Raw genomic sequence first — 23,260 nt, 5'->3', positions numbered from 1 at the left:
CACTACAACTCCTACCGTCTAACAACCTGAGGCTGTGTTTATTTTCAAAGATGCGGGGCCAGGTCATTTTCTATCCTCTCTGGCCCTCTTACAGTCTAAAGGACAGTATACTGGCCCATTCTTTGTTTGAAACATTTGGAGACCCCTCTACTAGATCATCTGAACTTCCACTTTGTGCTACATTCTAGTTTGGGGGGGTCTCCAAACTGTCTAAGCAAAGGGCCAATTTACTGCCCTATGTAATTAGAATATGGTAGCAGTGGGAGGAATATGGCCCCATCATTGGTATCAGTGGGAGGAGTAGTGCCCCATCATTGGTGTCAGTGGGAGGAATAGTGCCCCATCATTGGTGTCAGTGGGAGGAGTAGTGCCCCATCATTGGTGTCAGTGGGAGGAATAGTGCCCCATCATTGGTATCAGTGGGAGGAATAGTGCCCCATCATTGGTGTCAGTGGGAGGAATAGCGCCTCACCATTGGTGTCAGTGGAAGGAATATGGCCACATCATTGGTGTCAGTGGGAGGAATAGTGTCCCATCATTGGTATCAGTGGGAGGAATAGCGCCCCATCATTGGTGTCAGTGAGAGGAATAGCACCCCATCATTGGTGTCAGTGGGAGGAATAGCGCTTCACCATTGGTGTCAGTGGAAGGAATATGGCCGCATCATTGGTGTCAGTGGGAGGAATAGCGCCCCATCATTGGCGTCAGTGGGAGGAATAGCGCCCCATCATTGGCGTCAGTGGGAGGAATAGCGCCCCATCATTGGCGTCAGTGGGAGGAATAGCGCTCCATCATTGGCGTCAGTGGGAGGAATAGCGCCCCATCATTGGCGTCAGTGGGAGGAATAGCGCCCCATCATTGGCGTCAGTGGGAGGAATAGCGCCCCATCATTGGCGTCAGTGGGAGGAATAGCGCCTCACCATTGGTGTCAGTGGGAGGAATAGCGCCCCATCATTGGCGTCAGTGGGAGGAATAGCGCCCCATCATTGGCGTCAGTGGGAGGAATAGCGCCCCATCATTGGCGTCAGTGGGAGGAATAGCGCCTCACCATTGGTGTCAGTGGGAGGAATAGCACTCTATCTTTGATGTCAGTTGAGGGAATAAGTGCCTCATATCAGTGGGAGAATGTGTGTCCCACAGGCTAGATCAAGGAAAGCAAAGAGCCACAGCTTGGAGACCACTGCTCTAGTCCAATCAGCTGCAGGTGTAAACAAAGGGGAGGGATGCTGGTGATGCCAATGTCCTTAGACAGACACATGCCCTTACTTTAGCAATGACCTTGACTAAATATGAGCACGTGTCCATACAAGAGCACTGATGTCACCAGCCATGCTGGTCCTTGGATTCCATGTACTGCGGGGTTGGGGAATGACCTGGCCTGCAGCTGAATGGACCCAGTAAATTGCACAAAGTGGAAGTTCAGGCAGAGCCGAGTTTGGAACTCATCCCTACTCAGCAGCTGCCGACAGGTTTTGGCTGCTGGGGACTGGAGGGAGGAAATCCCACATTACCTTACACAATCCACAAAGGTCCACATGATTCACAGAATGTTCTCCAGAACAGATGAGAAGATCCCATGGACTACACCATGGGGCAAAGAGGAAGTTCATACAGAGAGGAGTTCGGAGAACGCCCAAAGGGCAAGTGCCAGGCTTCCCATTATTATTGATCCATTGTTTTGGGGTGAAGATATCAAACCATTCCATAAATCTCCCTCCAGCAGAGGTCTCGCCTACCTTCGTTTTCCAGCATCATCTCCATATAAAGGGAGTCCTATCTAATTTCCGGAGTCCCCATCCCAGCATTTACCTTGTTCAGCAGGAATACATAGGTAGGGGTGGTCTCTCCTTTGCCACCGGTTTTCCTTCAAGATCTGGACACAGGCTACCAAGATCAAAAAAAGGTGAGAATCTCATTAAAGGCATGAAATATTACACATATATGACACAAGGAACTTCTGCGTGTTTCTGGTGTCGGACATCACTCAGCCTTACTCCCTATAAAGACTCTACACTTTCCTCCTCCATTTTTCTGGTCCACTAGAGTATCCACTTCTATGTGGTCTCTGCAAAAGTCACTACCACGATGACGTCAGTACCGGGAGCCCTCGGCTGCGGCACGGAACACTGAAGGGACGGCTAGGTGTGCCGTTCCTTCAGAGCGCATGCGCCGGTGATTTCACTGGCTGCATGCTTTGTGAATATCTCCTAAACGGTGCAAGTTTATTAGATGGTCACTGTGCCTACAGGTAAGTCTTATTGTAGGTACAACTTACAAAGTGGACTGTACTTCCACTCTAAGTGGCCGTCACTCTGCAAGGGGTTGAGCACCTCTGGTGTAGGGGGGCCTCAACTGTGGCCCCTGACTGCTCCAAAAGGGCCACACATAATATTCAATATATGAAAGAAGGCTGTCAGAGATTTCTGATATAGAGGTGATCAGAGACTGCCGATGTGCAACAGGGGTGGCTGGGAAGTGAAGACAATACAGGAGGTAGAGGCTGGAGACCTGCTCCATCGCTGTCATTGTAGCCTCTTTACAAATGAATGCTTCTCCTAGTAACTGCTGGGGTCTGCAAAGGGCCACGCAGCAAATACCAAAAGGGCCACAGGATGGGTACCAGGGTACTACAAAAAAAGAGGTGGATGTAGAAATTCCTCCTCACCTGGACACTGTATGGTGGGTGCTCCTGATTGGCAAAAAAAATTCCAACATGGAACAGGGCCAGATCTAGAAGGGTGCTAGGATGGGCTGTGCCTCCCCAGGTTTCTTAAAGTGTATCCACTGATCCAAGAGCCAGTCTGATGAAGACAGTTGATGTAAGGAGGCACTCTGATGGGGGACACTGATGTAAAGGGGGGCACTCTGATGAGAACACCTGATGTAAGGGGGGCACTCTGATGAGAACACCTGATGTAAGGGGGGCACTCTGATGGGGAACCCTGCTGTAACGGGTCACTCTAATGAGAACACCTGATGTAAGGGAGGCACTCTGATGGGGACACCTGATGTAAGGAAAGACTGATGGGGACACTTATGTATGGGGACACCTGATGTATGGGGACACTTGATGTAAGGGGGCAATCTGATGGAGGACACCCGATGTAAGGGGGGCACTCTGATGTAAGGAAATACTCTGATGGGGACACCTGATGTAAGGAAAGACTGATGGGGACACCTGATGTAAGGGGGGGGAGCACTCTGATGAGGACACCAGATGTAAGGGGGGGGCGCTCTGATGGGGACAGATGTAAGGATAGACTCTGAGGGGGACAACTGATTTTAGGGGGCATTCTGATGGGGGTACTGATGTAAGCATAGACTCTGACGGCGGACACCTGATGTAAGGGGGGATACTCTGATAGGGACACCTGATGTAAGGGGGAGGGGGCACTGTGATGGGGACACCTGATGAAAGGGGGAGGGGGCACTGTGATGGGGACACCTGATGAAAGGGGGAGGGGGCACTGTGATGGGGACACCTGCTGAAAGGGGGGTACCTGATGTAAAGGGGCACTGTGATGGGGACACCTGATGTAAAGGGGCACTCTGATGGGGGACACCTGATGTAAGGGGGGGCACTCTGGGGACACTGATGGATTTAAGGGGGCATTCTGATTGGGGCACTGATGTAAGGGGGCACTCTGGGGACACTGGTGGATGTAAGGGGGCACTCTGAAGGGGACAGATGTAAGGATAGACTCTGATGGGGGAAACTGATGGGGGAAACTGATGTAAGGAAAGACTCTGATGGGGACATCTGATGTAAGGGGGCACTCTGTTGGGGACACCTGATGTAAGGGGGCACTCTGTTGGGGGACACCTGATGTAAGGGGGCACTCTGTTGGGGGACACCTGATGTAAGGGGGCACTCTGTTGGGGGACACCTGATGTAAGGGGGCACTCTTTTGGGGGACACCTGATGTATGGGGGAACTCTGATGGGGACAGTGATGTAAGGAATGACTGATGGGGACACTGATGTAAGGGGGCAATCTGCTGAGTAGTCATGATGTACTAAAGAGGAACTCTGATGAGGACTCCTCATGTGAAGGGGGACTATGCTCGGAGCATCTAATATAAGAGGACACAGGTTCAGTTTTTTTTCACCCTAATCTACTGCCAGCCTAATACACAATGGTGTTTCCCAGGTGGTTGTGCTGTCACAGACTGTCATTGACTCACACGCAGATCAGTCCCTCTCTGCTGCATCCCTTCAACACTCAATTAAACAATCAACTTCTGTTGATTGGGGAAGCCCACACACTGATCAAAATTCAGCTGGTCCCTGCTGGATCGGCCACATTTGCATTGCTGTATGGACAGTCAGAAATCCAAAAATGACCCAGGTATGTCCAACCCCCTCCTCCATTCATAGAAGCTGTACTATAGCTTCCATCAATTAAAAGTGCTTTATTAATGGAGGACAGGTGGATGAATGAAAGGTTCTCCCCCTCCATTCATAGAAGCTATACTATAGCTTCTATCAATGAAAATGTGCTCAATGATTGGAGGATGGGTGGATGAATGAAAGGTTCTCCCCTCAATGAATGGAGGACGACTAGATGAATGACAGGTCTGCCTCCTCCATTCATAGAAGCTGGACTATAACTTGCATGAATGAAAAGCACTCAATGAATGGAGGATGAGTGGATTAATGAAAAGTTCTCCCCCTCCATTCATAGAAGCGCTACTCTAGCTTCCATCAATAAAAAAAGCGCTCAATGATTGGAGGATGGGTGGATGAAGGAATAGTTCTCCCCCTCCATTCAAGCACTCAATGAATGGAGATCGGCTAAAGGAATGACAGGTCTGCCTCCTCCATTCATAGAAGCTGTACCATAGCCTCTGTCAATGAAAAGCACTCAATGAATGGAGGACGAGTAGATGAATGACAAGTCTGCCTCTTCCATTCAAAGAAGCTGTACTATAATTTCCATCAATGAAAAGCGCTCAATGAATGGAGGACGAGTGGATGAATGACAGGTCTGCCTCTTCCATTCAAAGAAGCTGTACTATAATTTCCATCAATGAAAAGCGCTCAATGAATGGAGGGCGAGTAGATGAATGACAAGTCTGCCTCTTCCATTCAAAGAAGCTGTACTATAATTTCCATCAATGAAAAGCGCTCAATGAATGGAGGGCGAGTGGATGAATGACAGGTCTGCCTCCTCCATTCATAGAAGCTGTACTATAGCCTCAGTCAATGAAAAGCACTCAATGAATGGAGGGCGAATGGATAATTGACAGGTCCTCCTCCTCCATTTTCATTGATAGAAGCTATACTACACCTTCTATGAATGGAAGAGGAGAACCTTTCATTCATCCACCCGTCCTCCATTCATAGAGCACTTTTCTTTGATGGAAGCTATAGTACAGCTTCTATGAATGGAGGAGGGGACCGGAAAGGGTGGGCATAATCATCAATCTTGACCTGTGCCTATGACAGGTCCAGGGTTGTATTCATCCCTCTGGAGAAACAGAAAATCATTGTTATGGGAAGGTGGGGTGGGGGTGGGGCGGCCCCCAGCACAAGGGACACTCCTATTTTATTGCTGCACTATGCAGGCAGACATACCTTTGGTTTGCAGTCCTTGTTGTGGGCAGCTGATTTTTTGGCTCGGCTCCATTCCTAGCAGTGAGACGATCCAGATGTGGAGGAACAGTCTCTGAAATATAAATGAGGAAGATCAGCCGCAGTGCGAGGCGCATCTCATTGTCTCTGCCTACGGAGGTGTGGAAAAGCAATCTCCCGTTAACCCTTCAACACGATACGTGGCAGAAAGCGGCTCCTCATCACTACGCTCATAATGTGTACAACGAAAACCTTTCCATTTTCATTACACGCCTTATTGTAGCATCACTGGGTCTGTGTGCTTCACTATGCAACGCAGGCAGATCATGGCTGGTGGGAGGCGCAGGTAGGGTGCTGTAAATAGCTTCCTGAAAACTTCCCAGCACCCTGTCTCAGTACTCCTCAGCCCTGATTAAAACAGAATATAAATTTTGGATAGAGTAAAGGAGGGATATAACCCACCGGCGAAATTTCCCTTCACTTCCTGCCTCTATGGCCACAACAGGAAGTGAGAGGAAATCTCTCCAAAGTGAGGGACGCCCTGGGTGCCTCCAGAACTGACGTCCCTATGTGGAAGATGTCCCCCTCTATTCTGGTTCTGGAGATAACACAAAATTTGGAATATTTTTTCACTCAGCAGGAGAAACAGAGGGAGGGGGGAGGGGGGGGGGCACAAACCTCACTTAAAACTTGACAAGTGGTCTAACCCCTCTCCATTCTTACCAAAAATTAAAAAAAAAAAAGTTTTGCCTTCAGTTTTATTTTAATCCTTTTTTATATTCTTGGAGCTTTTCCAACTCTTTCTTTTATGCACAATTGTTACAAATTACAACATTAGGAGCGGCCAAATCAACAGTTCGGTACATTCTGAGGAAAGAAGAACCCACTGGGGAGCTCAGCAACATAAATCATGGATGTCCACGGAGGACAACAGTGGTGGGTGAGCGCAGGATCCTCTCTATGGTAAAGAAAAACCCATTCATAACATCCAGACAAGTGAAGGACACTCTCCAGGAGGTGGGCGTGTCATTGTCACAGTCTACAATCAAGAGAAGACTTCACGAGAGCAAATACAGAGGGTTCACCACAAGGTGCAAATACAGAGGGTTCACCGCAAGGTGCAAATACAGAGGGTTCACCGCAAGGTGCAAATACAGAGGGTTCACCGCAAGGTGCAAATACAGGGGGTTCACTGCAAATACAGGGGGTTCACCGCAAGGTGCAAATACAGAGGGTTCACCGCAAGGTGCAAATACAGAGGGTTCACCGCAAGGTGCAAATACAGGGGGTTCACCGCAAGGTGCAAATACAGAGAGTTCACCGCAAGGTGCAAATACAGGGGGTTCCCCGCAAGGTGCAAATACAGAGGGTTCACCGCAAGGTGCAAATACAGGGGGTTCACCGCAAATACAGGGGGTTCACCGCAAGGTGCAAATACAGAGAGTTCACCGCAAGGTGCAAATACAGGGGGTTCCCCGCAAGGTGCAAATACAGGTGGTTCACCGCAAATACAGGGGGTTCACCGCAAGGTGCAAATACAGAGGGTTCACCGCAAGGTGCAAATACAGAGGGATCACCGCAAGGTGCAAATACAGAGGGTTCACCGCAAGGTGCAAATACAGAGGGTTCACCGCAAGGTGCAAATACAGAGGGTTCACCGCAAGGTGCAAATACAGAGGGTTCCCCGCAAAGTGCAAATACAGAGGGTTCCCCGCAAGGTGCAAATACAGAGGGTTCACCGCAAGGTGCAAATACAGGGGGTTCACCGCAAGCTGCAAATACAGAGGGTTCACCGCAAGCTGCAAATACAGAGGGTTCACCGCAAGCTGCAAATACAGAGGGTTCACCGCAAGGTGCAAATACAGAGGGTTCACCGCAAAGTGCAAATACAGAGGGTTCACCGCAAGGTGCAAATACAGAGGGTTCCCCGCAAGGTGCAAATACAGAGGGTTCACCCCAAGGTGCAACCCATTCATAAGCCTGAAGAATAGAAAAGCCAGATTAGACCTTGCCAAAAAACATCTAAAAAAGCCGGACCAGGTCTGGAAAAGCATTCTTTGGATGGATGAAACTAAGATGTATCTGTACCAGAATGACGGGAAGAAAAAAGTGTGGAGAAGGCTTGGAACAGCTCATGATCCAAAGCACACAACGTCATCTGTAATACATGGTGGAGGCAGTGTGGTGGCATGGTGGAGGTAGGGTGATGGCATGGTGGAGGCAGGGTGATGGCATGGTGGAGGCAGTGTGATGGCATGGTGGAGGCAGTGTGGTGGCATGGTGGAGGCAGTGTGATGGCATGGTGGAGGCAGGGTGATGGCATGGTGGAGGCAGTGTGATGGCATGGTGGCAGTAGGGTGATGGCATGGTGGAGGCAGTGTGATGGCATGGTGGCAGTAGGGTGATGGCATGGTGGAGGCAGTGTGATGACATGGTGGAGGTAGGGTGATGGCATGGTGGAGGTAGTGTGGTGGCATGGTGGAGGCAGTGTGATGGCATGGTGGAGGTAGGGTGATGGCATGGTGGAGGCAGTGTGATGGCATGGTGGAGGTAGGGTGATGGCATGGTGGAAGCAGTGTGGTGGCATGGTGGAGGCAGTGTGATGGCATGGTGGAGGCAGTGTGGTGGCATGGTGGAGGCAGTGTGGTGGCATGGTGGAGGTAGGGTGATGGCATGGTGGAGGCAGTGTGATGGCATGGTGGAGGCAGTGTGATGGCATGGTGGAGGTAGGGTGATGGCATGGTGGAGGCAGTGTGATGGCATGGTGGAGGTAGGGTGATGGCATGGTGGAGGCAGTGTGATGGCATGGTGGAGGTAGGGTGATGGCATGGTGGAGGCAGTGTGGTGGCATGGTGGAGGCAGTGTGATGGCATGGTGGAGGCAGTGTGATGGCATGGTGGAGGCAGTGTGATGGCATGGTGGAGGCAGTGTGATGGCATGGTGGAGGTAGGGTGATGGCATGGTGGAGGCAGTGTGATGGCATGGTGGAGGCAGTGTGATGGCATGGGCATGCATGGCTTCCACTGGCACTGGATCATTGGTGGTTATTGATGATGTGACAGAAGACAGAAGCAGCCGGATGAATCCTGAAGTATTTAGAGATACTGTCAGCCCAGATTCAACCAAATGCAGCAAAGTTGATTGGACGGCACTTCACAGTACAGATGGACAATGATCCAAAACATACTGCAAAAGCAACCCAGGAGCTTTTGAAGGAAAATAAGTGGAATATTTTGCAATGGCCGAGTCAGTCACCTGATCTCAACCCAATTGAGCATGCATCTCACTTGCTGAAGGCAAAACTAAAGGCAGAAAGACCCACAAAGAACAACTGAGGACAGCTGTAGTTAGAGCCTGGAGAAGCATCAGAAAGGAGGAATCCCAGTCTTTGGTCATGTCCATGGGTTCCAGACTTCAGGCAAAGCATCGGAAAGGAGGAATCCCAGTCTCTGGTCATGTCCATGGGTTCCAGACTTCAGGAAAAGCATCGGAAAGGAGGAATCCCAGTCTTTGGTCATGCCCATGGGTTCCAGACTTCAGGAAAAGCATCGGAAAGGAGGAATCCCAGTCTTTGGTCATGCCCATGGGTTCCAGACTTCAGGCAGTCATTGCCAGTAAAGGATTCTCAACAAAATATACTGTATTTAATCTAATCATATAAATAAAAAAAAAATAAAATATATATCTTATTTTTTTTATTATATTTTATGATTACATTAAATACAGTCTTTTTATTATGTATTAATATTATTGGATTATATATTATAATTTATTATTATATTATTGTTATTCGTGATTTTTGTTCCACCCTCATTTTTACAAATCTCAACACAACTCTTTATTGGCAAAAAATATATATATTTTTTTTCTGTTGTTTGTTCTAAAGAAAAAAATATTCAACTGAAACAAATAAAAAAATAAATGAAAATTTGAAAAAAGAAAACAAAAAAAACCAAAACCTAACAGAACATTCCCGAGCGATCCTCCAACAGGCAGCCACCAGGAAATGTGTGGATCTGGAGATACGTTACACTACAAGGAGAGACAACATCTGGTAAAATCCTTCCAGCCGCATCTGTTCATCGCATTAGTTGCAGCATTAAACTAAATCTATGACAATGTCCTGACAGCGCAATATATTCATCTGGCAAATCAGAACCATATAATGAATGTAAAAAAAAAAAGAAAAAGTGTTTCAATGATGGTAATTCTGCGCCAACCGGCTGCTACAATGTCAGGAAATGGTTTGCTTTCTTTATTCGTAAAGGCGGGGGCTGATGTGTGTCGTGTTCCCCGGATCAACACATGGTAGAGATAACTGACTTCCATAATGTCTTAATTACACCCGGTAGCTTTTCTCCCCCTTTGGGAAATTGGTGAGCAGAAAACAAGCCAATTATGAATGCGGAGGTCCCCCCCCCCCCCACAGGAGGGTTTTATTAAGGCGTCGTCTTTTATTTGTGGTTTCTCCAACACTTGGCCGACTTCGCTCCTCGTTTCCGATGTTGACGTTGTAGAATCAAAGCTTTACGGCCTTCATCGCTCGGGCGGCACTTCCATCTCGTCATTATTTCCCTCTGGAAGACTCGTAACTTAAGACGTCTGAGACGGTCGCGCGTTTCCTTCTGGTCCTTGGCATGGAAAAGTCATTGAAGGAGCCGGGATGAGGAAATGACCTCAGATTCTCCTTCAACTCCTTTCATGTGATCGTACTTGTGTGTCCGAAACTAAATCCAAATTGGAAGTTCCGGTGAAAACTTGTTTTCTTATGAATGGAAGGTTGGGGAGGGAGAGATGGGAAGATCCTGGGGGGGGGGTATGACGGCGTTGGGGGGGGGGGGGTATGACGGCGTTGGGTGTGGGCTCATGTTGGGTTATTCTTGGTGGTTGATCCTTCTCTCTGTCATCGAAGGTGATGGTAAACCTTCACGTCTAGACTCAATTCTACGACGTCTGGGGCCCCACTTATATTTTTGTACCCCAACACTTTTCCAAGAGCTAGAAACAGGGTGTTTTTTTTTTTTTTTGGAGAATAGGTGCAGGTACTCTCCCCGCTCACCCAAGTCACCCTGGTCTTTGCCCCCCTATCCACCTCCAAGCATCGCCCCTTGTCACCCCCCCCCCACCCAACTCTCAGAACTGCCCCTTTTAGAGAATACAGAACCAAGTATCATCTTGTGACACCAATTTATATGGACCCCCCACCCTAGGAACAATACATCCCCCCAACAATACACCCCCCCAGCAACAATGCATCCCCCCCAAGCAACAATACATCCCACAAGCAACAATACATCCCCCCCAGAAACAATACATCCCCTCAGCAACAATTCACCCAACCCAGCAACAATACATCCCCCAATCAACAATACATCCCCCCAAAAACAATACATCCCCCCAAGCAACAATACATCCCCACAGCAACAATACATCCCCACAGCAACAATACATCCCCCCAGAAACAATACATCCCCCCAGAAACAATACACCCCCCCCAACAACAATACATTCCCCCAACAACAATACATCCCCACAGCAACAATACATCCCCCCCAACAACAATACATCCCCACAGCAACAATATATCCCCCCAGAAACAATACATCCCCCCAGAAACAATACACCCCCCCCCCCACAACAATACATTCCCCCAACAACAATACATCCCCCAGCAACAATACATCCCCACAGCAACAATACATCCCCACAGCAACAATACATCCCCCAACAACAAAACATCCCCCCAAGCAACAATACATCCCCCCAAGCACAACAATACATCCCCCCAGCAACAATACATCCCCACAGCAACAATACATCCCCCCCAGAAACAATACACCCCCCCAGCATCAATACATCCCCCCCAAGAACAATACATCCCCTCCAGAAACAATACATCCCCCCAGCAACAATACATCCCCCCCCCAGCAACAATACATCCCCCCCCCAGCAACAATACATCCCCCCCCAGCAACAATACATCCCCCCCCAGCAACAATATATCCCCTCCAGAAACAATATATCCCCTCCAGAAACAATATATCCCCCTAGCAACAATACATCCCCCCAGCAACAATACACTCTGCAGCAGCAATAGACCTCCCTCCCCCCCAACACAACAACAACAATAGACCCCCTTAAGCAACAATAGACCACCACAACATTAACAGATTCCCCCAGCAACAATACATACCCAACAATAACCCCCCCCTTTCACCAGTCTCAGTAAACCTCATCTCACCAACAACAGACCACCCCAGTGACGAATAATCCCCCCCGGCAATGATAAATCCCCTGTCAGCAACAACAGATCCCCAAACAACAATAGATTCCCCTCCAGCAATGATACATCCCCTCAGCAATAATAACCTCCGCACCAGCAGAAGTAGATCTTCCCCACCAACAACTGACATCCCCCACCGACAACAGACCCTCTTCCACCAAAATTAGACTCTTGGCAATGGCAGACCCCCTACAGCAACAATAGACCCACCCAGCAAGAACAGATCCTCCCAGAAACAATAGATCACTGTCAACAGAAATAGATCTCTCCCAGCAACAATAGACCCCCCCATCCAGAAAAAATAGACCCCCCCTTCAGCAACAAATATACACAGCAACAATAGAGCTTCCTGGAAACAATAGCACCAAATAGACCTCCTGTCATCAACAACAATAGATCCCCTGGCAACAATACATCCCCCCAGCAACAAAACATGTCCCCCAGCAACAATACACCCTTCACCAGCAGCAATAGACCTCTCTCCCCCCCAACACAAACAACAACAATAGACCCCCCTCCAGCAACAATACACTACCACAATATTAACAGATTCCCCCCAGCAACAATACATACCCAACAATAACCCCCCCTTTCACCAGTCTCAGTAGACCTCACCTCACCAACAGACCACCCCAGTGACAAATAAACCCCCCCCCAGCAATGATAAATCCCCTGTCAGCAACAACAGATCCCCAAACAACAATAGATTCCCCTCCAGCAATGATGCATCCCCTCAGCAATAATAACCCTCCGCACCAGCAGATGTAGATCTTCCCCACCAACAATTGACATCCCCCACTGACAACAGACCCTCTTCCACAAAAAATAGACCCTTAGCAACGACAGACCCCCTACAGCAACAATAGACCCAACCAGCAACAACATATCCTCCCAGATACAATAGATCACTGTCAACAGCAATAGACCTCCCCCAGCAACAATAGACCCCCCCCTTTAGCAACATATATACCAAGCAACAATAGAGCTTCCTGGAAACAATAGCACCAATAGACCTCCTGTCATCAACAACAATAGATCCCCTGGCAACAATAGATTTCCACAGCAACAATACATGTCCCCCAGCAACAGTACATCCCCTCAAGCACCAATAAACCCCACCAGCAGCAATAGATCTTCCCCACCAACAATCGACATCCCCCACCGACAACAGACCGCCTTCCAGCAAAAATAGACCCTCAGCAACAGTAGACCCACCCAGCAACAACAAATCCTTCCAGAAACAATAGATTTCTGTCAACGGCAATAGACCTCCCCCAGCAACAATAGATTCCCCCCCACCCAGCAAAAATAGACCCCTCCTCCAGCAACAATAGAGCTTCCTGGAAACAATAGCACCAATAGACCTCCCATCACCAACAACAATAGACCCCCTTCCAACAACAATAGATCCCCTGGCAACAATAAATTTCCACAGCAACAATACATGTCCCCCAGCAACAATACATCCCCTCAAGCACCAATAAACCCCACCAGCAGCAACAGACCTCTCCCCACCAACAATAGACCCCCTTCAAAGAATAGATTCCCCTGGAAAAAATCTAAGTCAATGGTTCTCAACCACTGGGTCATGGCCTACTACTGCCAGGCCATATCTGGCCTCCCTTCTTCCATAATGGCCCCCCAACCTCCCATAATGCCCCCCAGGCCCCCTGAAAGCATTCAGCCTACACAGCTCCCTCAAACCTGCTGCAGAGCCGCCAGTTCTCCATAGTGCCCCCAACCTCCCATAGTGGCCTACAGAGACCCCCTAAAAACACTCAGCCTACACTGTGCCCCTCAACTTGCTGCAGAGCCTGCAGCTCTCCACAGTGTCCCCAATCTCTTATAGTGGCCTACAGTGCCCCCAGGCCCCCTCCCTTCGCCCAGGCCTCCCAGCTCCAAAAGTGTTCCCCAACCCCCTGAGAGTATGCAATCTCCAAAGCACCCCTCAACCTGGTGCAGAGCCTCCAGTGCTCCACAGTGTCCCCAACCTCTTATAGTGGCCTACAGTGCCCCCAGGCCCCCTTCTTTCTCCTGGGCTCCCAGCTCCCATAGTATCTGCCAACCTCCGGTAGTGGTCTACAGTGCCCCTAATCCCCCTGAGAGCACGCAGTCTCCAAAGTTCCCCTCAACCTGGTGCAGAGCCTCCAGTGCTCCACAGTGTCCCCTACCTCTTATAGTAGCCACAGTGCCCCAGGCCCCCTCCCTTCTCCCAGCTCCCATAGTATTCCCCAAACTCCCATAGTGGCCTACAGTGCCCCTAATCCCCCTGAGAGCATGCAGTCTCCAAAGCACCCCTCAACCTGGTGCAGAGCCTCCAGTGCTCCACAGTGTCCCCAACCTCTTATAGTGGCCTACAGTGCCCCCAGGCCCCCTTCTTTCTCCTGGGCTCCCAGCTTCCATAGTATCTGCCAACCTCCAGTAGTGGTCTACAGTGCCCCTAATCCCCCTGAGAGCATGCAGTCTCCAAAGTGCCCCCCAGAACCTGGTGCAGTGTTCCAGCGCTCCACAGTGTCCCCAACCCCTTATAGTGGCCTACAGTGCCCCCAGGCCCCCTCCCTTCTCCCAGGCCTCCAAACTCCCATAGTATTCGCTAACCTCCCGTAGTGGTCTACAGTGCCCCTAATCCCCCTGAGAGCACACAGTCTCCAAAGTGCCCCTCAACCTGGTGCAGAGCCTCCAGCGCTCCACAGTGTCCCTAACCTCTTATAGTGGCTTACAGTGCCCCCAGGCCCCATTCCTTCTCCCGGACCTCCCAGCTCCCATAGTATCCGCCAACTTCCCATATTGGTCTACAGTGCCCCTAATCCCCTTGAGAGCACGCAGTCTCCAAAGTTCCCCCCAACCTGGTGCAGAGCCTCCAGCGCTCCACAGCGTCCCCAACCTCTTATAGTGGTCTACAGTGCCCCCAGGCCCCATCCCTTCTCCCAGGCCTCCCAACTCTCATAGTATCCCCCAACCTCCCATAGTGTCCCACAGTGCCCTCAAGCCCCCTGAGAGCCCTCAGCCTCCAACCTCAACAGTATCTCTACCCTCCAACAGTGTCATTTGATGATACATTGTAACAACATCAAATTGTCTAGATCGGTGGTTCTCAACCACTGAGTCATGGCCTACTACGGGGCCACGGCTGGACTCCCTTCTTCCAGCTCCCACAACGTCGCTCTGGTCCCCCAAGATCACAAAGGTGAAAATGTTTGCACAGTTGGCCCGGACGAGGGTCTCTGCAAGTCTGTGTTTTGCTTCTTATGAATTTTTCTTCCTATTGTGAAGCTGAAAGATTGCCGCTGTTCCAAGAAGACGGATTAAAACCCCCGCCTCACAGAAATAGATAAAAATGGTAGAAGGAAAGTATGGGCAGCACAGCGGCTAAATGGTTAGCACCAGAATTTCAAAAACAATAATTCGAATTGGAATATAATCTAAAAAAATAGAAAAGAATAGATGAAAAAAGAACGGAATAGAACAGAATACAAAAGAATATGGGCAGCACAGCGGCTAAATGGTTAGCACCAGAATTTCAAAAACAATAATTCGAATTGGAATATAATCTAAAAAAATAGAAAAGAATAGATGAAAAAAGAACGGAATAGAACAGAATACAAAAGAATATGGGCAGCACGGCGGCTAAATGGTTAGCACTTCCGCCTGGCAGTACTCGGGTCGCTGGTTCGAATTTCAACCACGGCACCACCTGCCTGGAGTTTGCATGTTCTCCCTGTGCCTGCGTGGGTTTCCTCCAGGTACTCCAGTTTCCTCTCACACTCCAAAGACATGCTGGTAGGTTAATTGGCTCCTGTCTAAATTGTCCCTAGTATGTGTATGTATGAATGTGAGTTAGGGACCTTAGATTGTACGCTCCTCGGGGGCGGGGACTGATGTGAATGTACAATATATATGTAAAGTGCTGAAATTGATGGCAGTATGTAAGTACGTGACAAAGAAAATTGAATAGAGTAAAACAGTACAAAATAGAAAATAAAAGAATATAATAGAATCAATTAGAACAGAATAAAATAGAAAAAAATATAACGGTCTTTCGAAATTGGAAAAGAATAGAGGAAAAAAAAGAACAGAATAGAAAATAAAAGAAATAGAAAAGAATAGAATAGAAAGTCAAATAAAGAATATAAAAGATTAGAATAGAAAAATCAAAGCATAGAATAGAAAAGAACAGAATAAAACAGAAAGATGATGATAACCGTCCTCTGAAATTCGAATTTCAAATAGAATGAACTCGTATTAGAATAGAATACACTGGAATAGAATATAAAATAACAGAATAGATGAGAAAAGAAAAAAGAATAGAAAAACAATAGAACAGAGTAGAATAAAATAGAAAGAATATAACTGTCTTCTGAAAACTGAATAGAATATATTAGAATAGAATAGAAAAGAATAGAGGAAAAAAAAACAATAGAAAATAAAAGAAATAGAATTAGAACAGAATAGAATAGAAAATCAAAGAAAAGAATAGAAAAGATTAGAATAAAATGGAAAGAATATAACTGTCTTCCGAAATTAGAATAGAATAGGAAATAATAGAAAAGAACAGAAGAAAAAAAGAACAGAATAGAAAATAAAAAAATAGAACAGAACAGAATAGAAAAATCAAAGCATAGAATAGAAAAGAACAGAATAAAACAGAAAGATGATAACTGTCCTTTGAAATTCAAATTTCAAATAGAATGAACTCGTATTAGAATAGAATACACTGGAATAGAAAATAACAGAATAGATGAGAACAGAATAAAAAAACAATAGAACAGAGTAGTATAAAATAGAAAGAATATAACTGTCTTCTGAATAGAGGGAAAAAAGAACAAAATAGAAAATAAAAGAAATAGAATTAGAACATAATAGAATAGAAATTCAAAGAAAAGAATAGAAAGATTATAATAGAAAAGAACAGAATATGAAAGATTAGAACAGAAAAAATTAGAATAAAATAGAAAGAATATAACGGTCTTCCAAAATTAGAATAGAATATAATAGAAAAGAATAGAGGAAAAAAGAACAGAATAGAAAAGAAAAATAGAACAGAACAGAGTAGAAATGAATAGAATACAAAAATCAAAGCATAGAATAGAAAATAACAGAATAAAACAGAAAGATAACTCTCTTCTGAAATCTGAATATCAAATAGAATGAACTCGTATTAGAATAGAATACACTGGAATAGAATATAAAATAATAGAATAGATGAGAAAAGAACAGAATAGAAAAACAATAGAACAGAGTAGAATAAAAAAAGAAAGAATATAACTGTCTCCTGAAAACTGAATAGAATACATTAGAATAGAGAAAAAAAAAAGAATAGAAAATCAAAGAAATAGAATTAGAATAGAAAATCAAAGAAAAGAATAGAAAAGAACAGAATATGAAAGATTAGAATAGAAAAAAAAATAGAATAAAATAGAAAGAATATAACTGTCTTCCGAAATTATAATATAATAGAAAAGAATAGAGGAAAAAAAGAACAGAATAGAGTAGAAAAGAATAGAATACAAAAATCAAAGAAAAGAATAGAAAAGAACAGAATATGAAAGATTAGAATAGAAAAAAAAATAGAATAAAATAGAAAGAATATAACTGTCTTCCGAAATTATAATATAATAGAAAAGAATAGAGGAAAAAAGAGCAGAATAGAAAAGAAAAATAGAACAGAATAGAGTAGAAAAGAATAGAATACAAAAATCAAAGCATAGCATAGAAAAGAACAGAATAAAACAGAAAGATAACTCTCTTATGAAATTTGAATATCAAATAGAATGAACTCGTATTCGAATAGAATACACTGGAATAGAATATAAAATAATAGAATAGATGAGAAAAGAACAGAATAGAAAAACAATAGAACAGAGTAGAATAAAATAGAAAGAATATAACTGTCTTCTGAAATCCGAATAGAATACATTAGAATAGAATAGAGGGAAAAAAAAGAACACAATAGAAAATCAAAGAAATAGAATAGAACAGAATAGAAAATCAAAGAAAAGAATATAAAATATTAGAATAGAAAAGAACAGAATAGAAAAGATTAGAATAGAAAATATAACTGTCTTCCGAAATTAGAATAGAATAGAAAAAATAATAGAAAGGAATAGAGGAAAAATAGAACAGAATATAAAATAAAAGAAATAGAATAGAAAAGAACAGAATAGAAAAGAACAGAATAAAACAGAAAGATAACTGTCTTCTGAAATTCGAATTTCAAATAGAATGAACTCGTATTCGAATAGAATACATTAGAATAGGATATAAAAGAACAGAGGAGAAAAGAATAGAATAGAATACTTAACAAAACAATATAAATTGTGAGCTGCGCTATGGTGTCGTGAGTAGTGATCAACAAAAGGCACTGTGAAAATTTTGCTTAACAAAAAAATAGAACTTTCCGATATGGTTGTGCAACTTCTCCTACACCAGCAAACACAGCATATGGATAATGGATTTTGGATTGGAATGTTAGAATTTTTTTTCAAATTTTGTTTGAAATTTCGATTTCGGTCGAACTTGACAAATTCTGAAAACGAATGAAATGAATCGAACGAAAATAAATTCGTCAAATAAGGAATGAAAAACAATTTTTTTTCTGCTGCCAGCATGCTCCTTGCACTGCAGCACAGCTAGTTAGGCTCTCCCTCTCCCAGTCTGAGCTCTGCTGTACGGAATCTTCCGCTGCCGGAATGGAGACCGGATATCTTCGGCTACATCTCCGTCTCTGAAATAAGTGGACCCCTCGGGATGAACGAGCGGTGCCAGGAGAGCCGACCCCGGCACTACACGAGATCCGAGTTCTCTCCGGCTGGATGGGGCGCCCTCTGCTGGCCTTGGCGTTGCATCGGTCAGGATCCAGCATGCGTCCAGCTGTGAGATCCGACGTTCGGTCATCGCTGGGAAGCCGAGGATGCCAAACATTTGTGTGGGCGATGGACTGATATATAAAAAACGCAGAAGACGGCGATCCACAACAAGTGTATCATTCATCCCAACATGGCCGATCCCAGAGATTCCAGGACGCAGTCATTTCTTTCACATGGGCCAGCGGGGAAACCTTCCAAAATCTGATTTTCCTCATTGGTTCCCGTCACGGTTCCTCAGATTTCCTGGCTTTACTCCTCCTGGTGGACGCTGGGCAGAGTGACGTGCCGAAGTTTTCCGGGATTAGAGAAGAACTACAGCTGCTGGCTGAAGGAAAATACACGGCTCAAAAAAAATGAAAGGACACTTTGTAATCTAGTCAATGAGACTCCTGGGATATGGATCTGGTCAGGTAAGTCGCAGAGGGGGGTGGTAATCAGTTTCAGCTGCTTTGGTGTTCATGAAATGAACAGGTGCACTAGATGGGCAACAATGAGATGACCCCCAAAACAAGAATGGTTTTACAGGTGGCATTTGTTTCCCTCCTCATCTTTTCTGACTGTTTTTTGCTAGTTTTACATTTGGCTAGGGTCAGTGTCACTACTGGTAGCATGAGGCCATACCTGGACCCTACAGAGGTTGCACAGGCAGGCCAACTCCTCCAGGATGGAACATCAATACGTGCCATTGCCAGAAGGTTTGCTGTATCTCCCAGCACAGTCTCAAGAGCATGGAGGAGATTCCAGGAGACAAGAACACGGAGGAGCTTCCAGGAGACGAGAGCGCGGAGGAGGTTCCAGGAGACGAGAGCGCGGAGGAGGTTCCAGGAGACGAGAGCACGGAGGAGGTTCCAGGAGACGAGAGCGCGGAGGAGGTTCCAGGAGACGAGAGCGCGGAGGGGATTCCAGGAGACGAGAGCGCGGAGGGGATTCCAGGAGACGAGAGCGCAGAGGGGATTCCAGGAGACGAGAGCACAGAGGAGGTTCCAGGAGACGAGAGCACGGAGGAGGTTCCAGGAGACGAGAGCACGGAGGAGGTTCCAGGAGACGAGAGCACGGAGGAGGTTCCAGGAGACGAGAGCACGGAGGAGGTTCCAGGAGACGTGAGCACGGAGGAGGTTCCAGGAGACGAGAGCACGGAGGAGGTTCCAGGAGACGAGAGCACGGAGGAGGTTCCAGGAGACGAGAGCACGGAGGAGGTTCCAGGAGACGAGAGCACGGAGGAGGTTCCAGGAGACGAGAGCACGGAGGAGGTTCCAGGAGACGAGAGCACGGAGGAGGTTCCAGGAGACGAGAGCACGGAGGAGGTTCCAGGAGACGAGAGCACGGAGGAGGTTCCAGGAGACGAGAGCACGGAGGAGGTTCCAGGAGACGAGAGCACGGAGGAGGTTCCAGGAGACGAGAGCACGGAGGAGGTTCCAGGAGACGAGAGCACGGAGGAGGTTCCAGGAGACGAGAGCACGGAGGAGGTTCCAGGAGACGTGAGCACGGAGGAGGTTCCAGGAGACGTGAGCACGGAGGAGGTTCCAGGAGACGAGAGCACGGAGGAGGTTCCAGGAGACGAGAGCACGGAGGAGATTCCAGAAGACAAGAGCATGAAGGAGATTCCAGCAGACAGGCAGTTACTCTAGGAGAGCTGGACAGGGCTGTAGAAGGTCCTTAACCCATCAGCAGGACCGGTATCTGCTCCTTTGTGCAAGGAGGAACAGGATGAGCCCTGCCAGAGCCCTACAAAATGACCCCCAGCAGGCCACTGGTGTGAATGTCTCTAACCAAACAATCAGAAATAGACTTCATGAGGGTGGCCTGAGGGCCCGACGTCCTCTAGTGGGCCCTGTGTTCACTGCCTGGCACCATAGAGCTGGATTGGCATTTGCCATTGAACCCCAGAATTGTCCACCACTGGAGCCCTGTGCTTTTCACAGATGACAGCAGGTTCACCCTGAGCACATGTGACAGACATGAAAGGGTCTGGAGAAGCCGTGGAGAACGTTCTGCTGCCTGTAACATGGTTCAGCATGACCGTTTTGGTGGTGGGTCAGTGATGGTCTGGGGAGGCATATCCATGGAGGGATGCACAGACCTCTACAGGCTAGACAATGGCACCCTGACTGCCATTAAGTATCGGGATGAAATCCTTGGACCCATTATCAGACCCTACGCTGGTGCAGTGGGTCCTGGGTTCCTCCTGGTGAAGTGGGTCCTGGGTTCCTCCTGGTGCAGGGAGTTCCAGGTTCCTCCTGGTGCACGACAATGCCTGGCCTCATGTGGCGAGAGTATGCAGGCAGTTCCTGGAGGATGAAGGAATTGATACCATTGAATGGCCCCCACGCTCACCTGACCTAAATCCAATAGAAAATCTCTGGGATGTCATGTTTCGGTCCATCCGACGCTGCCAGGTTGCACCTCAGACCAGGAGCTCAGTGATGCCCTGGTCCAGATCTGGGAGGAAATCCCCCAGGACACCATCCGTGGTCTCATTAGGACCCCCCCCCCCTGACGTTGTCAGGCATGCATAGAAGCACGTGGGGGCCACACAGACTACTGAGGACCATTCTGAGTTCCTGCAATGACATTTCACCAGAATAGACTCGCCTACTGCATCATTTCTTCACTTTGATTTTCGGGGTGTCTGTGAATTCAGTCCTCTGTAGGTCGATCATTTTAATTTCCATCAAAGATGGGGCGTCCTTACATTCCTCACCCATCCCCCGTCCATGTCAGTATGGAGACCCAGCAGGAGATTCCTCCCCATTGGGATCTGATGGGTTTCAAAGTCTGCCTTTTATTTTTTTTGAGCAGTGTATATAATTAATCAAGGCTTTATGTCTCAGAGAATAGATGCAGGTACTTGCTCCTCCCCCGAGTTACCCTCATTACTGCCCCTCCCCCGACTTACCCTCATTAACGCCCCTCCCCCGAGTTACCCTCATTACCGCCCCCTACCCAACTTTGATCATCGCTCCTGGTCGCTGGTCCCTAAGTACCTCCTAGCACCATCCGTTTTAAGGAATACAGAACAAATCATTTTGTGGTGCCATCTTAATACAAGAAAGTATAACAATAGACCACAGTAATCATAGCTCCCCCCTGCAACTATTGATCCCCCTGCAACAAGAGACCCCCTTAAAAGTAGAAAATCACTACCTTCACCAACAGACCCGCTCCAGTAAAAATAGACCCAGCCCCCATCTATTCCCCCAGCAAGAAAATATGACCTCTACCACCCCAGCAACAAAAGATCCCCATCGCAACAATAGATCCCCCACCAATATTAGATTCCTCCCAGCAACAAAAATAATTCCCCCACATCAACAATAGATCCCCCACCAATATAAGATTCCTCCCACCAATATTAGATTCCTCCAGCAACAATAGATCACCCATAAAAAAAATCATCCAAGCAACAGATCCCCCACATTAACAATAGATCACTCCCCACCAATATTAATATCATCCAGCAGCCAGTGACAATAGACTTTTCTTCAGCAACAATAGATCCCCCAACAACAAAAAAAATCCTCCCAGCAACAACAAATCCCCCACATCAACAATAGATCCCCCCACCAATATTAGATTGCTCCCAGCAACATCAGATTTCTCCAGCAGCCAGTAACAATAAACTACTCTCCAGCAACAATATATCCCTCAGCAACAAAAAAAAAATCCCCCTCCAGCAGCAGCAAAAAAAAAAAAATCCTCCCAGCAACAATACACCCCCCCACAGTTACAATAGACCCCTCCAGGAACAATTGACCTTTCTAGCAACAACATACCCTCCCAGAACGACCCCAAGTGAGTAACCACCTACCCCCCCATCAACAACAGACCCCACAGCAACAATAGACCCCTCCTGGAACAAGAGGCCCCCTTCTAGAAACCACTTACCCCTCCCAGCAACAATAGATGCTCTCCAAGTATCCTTCCTTGGTGCCTACCTATAGGTCAGCATCCAGAACCGACTAGGAGTCTCCAGACGGCACTAAAGGCGACTGTGCCACCCAGAGACAGTAGTCTTCATCGGGCCTTAACAAAGGTCCCCAAGTGCATTTTGTTGTGTCTATTAACATCGACTGCTCAAGCCCAGAAGAAGAAGGAGAAGTAGAAGGAGGAGAAGAAGGAGGAGAAGGAGAAAGAGAAGGAGAAGAAAGAGAAGGAGGAGGCGAAGAAGAAGGAGAAGGAGGAGGAGGAGAAGGAGAAGGAGGAGAAGGAGGAGAAGAAGGAGGAGAAGGAGGAGAAAGAGAAGAAGGAGGTGAAGAAGAGGGAGGAGGAGAAGAAGAAGGAGAAGGAGGAGGAGGAGGAGAAGGAGAAGAAGAAGAAGAAGGCATCCCCCCCCCCCCCGTTTCAAAACCTGTTGGCTGTATTTGATGCTCCTAACTCAATAAATGTTTCATAGAGACCATCAAATGAGATGACCTTTCATACCAGGTGCTCCTCAGTTCATGTCCGAGAAGCCCCATGGAGGCCATGGTTTCCATTCATTGCACTGATGAAGGGCAAAATGACTGAAAGAGCTGTATGCAGTTTTGGAATAAATGGA

General features: G+C 47.0%; 1 long non-coding RNA gene across 1 annotated transcript; it reads right to left on the bottom strand.

Moving 5' to 3' along the window:
* Window positions 1-1,033: 1,033 nt before the first annotated feature.
* Window positions 1,034-22,798, bottom strand: LOC149435794 (uncharacterized). Its single transcript, XR_016308368.1, has 3 exons — window positions 22,659-22,798; window positions 5,578-5,668; window positions 1,034-1,884 (listed from the first exon to the last, which is right to left on the bottom strand). It is a non-coding gene; the product is annotated as an uncharacterized LOC149435794 (long non-coding RNA).
* Between the last annotated feature and the right edge of the window lie 462 nt (window positions 22,799-23,260).

The sequence above is a fragment of the Staurois parvus genome, unplaced genomic scaffold (assembly GCF_062004578.1).
Source record: "Staurois parvus isolate SC_StPar_1 unplaced genomic scaffold, SC_StPar_1.0 ptg001475l, whole genome shotgun sequence".
NCBI classification, from domain to species: Eukaryota; Metazoa; Chordata; class Amphibia; order Anura; family Ranidae; genus Staurois; species Staurois parvus.
The sequence above is the reverse complement of the archived record's forward strand: the minus strand, read 5'-3'. Positions and strand labels throughout refer to the sequence as shown.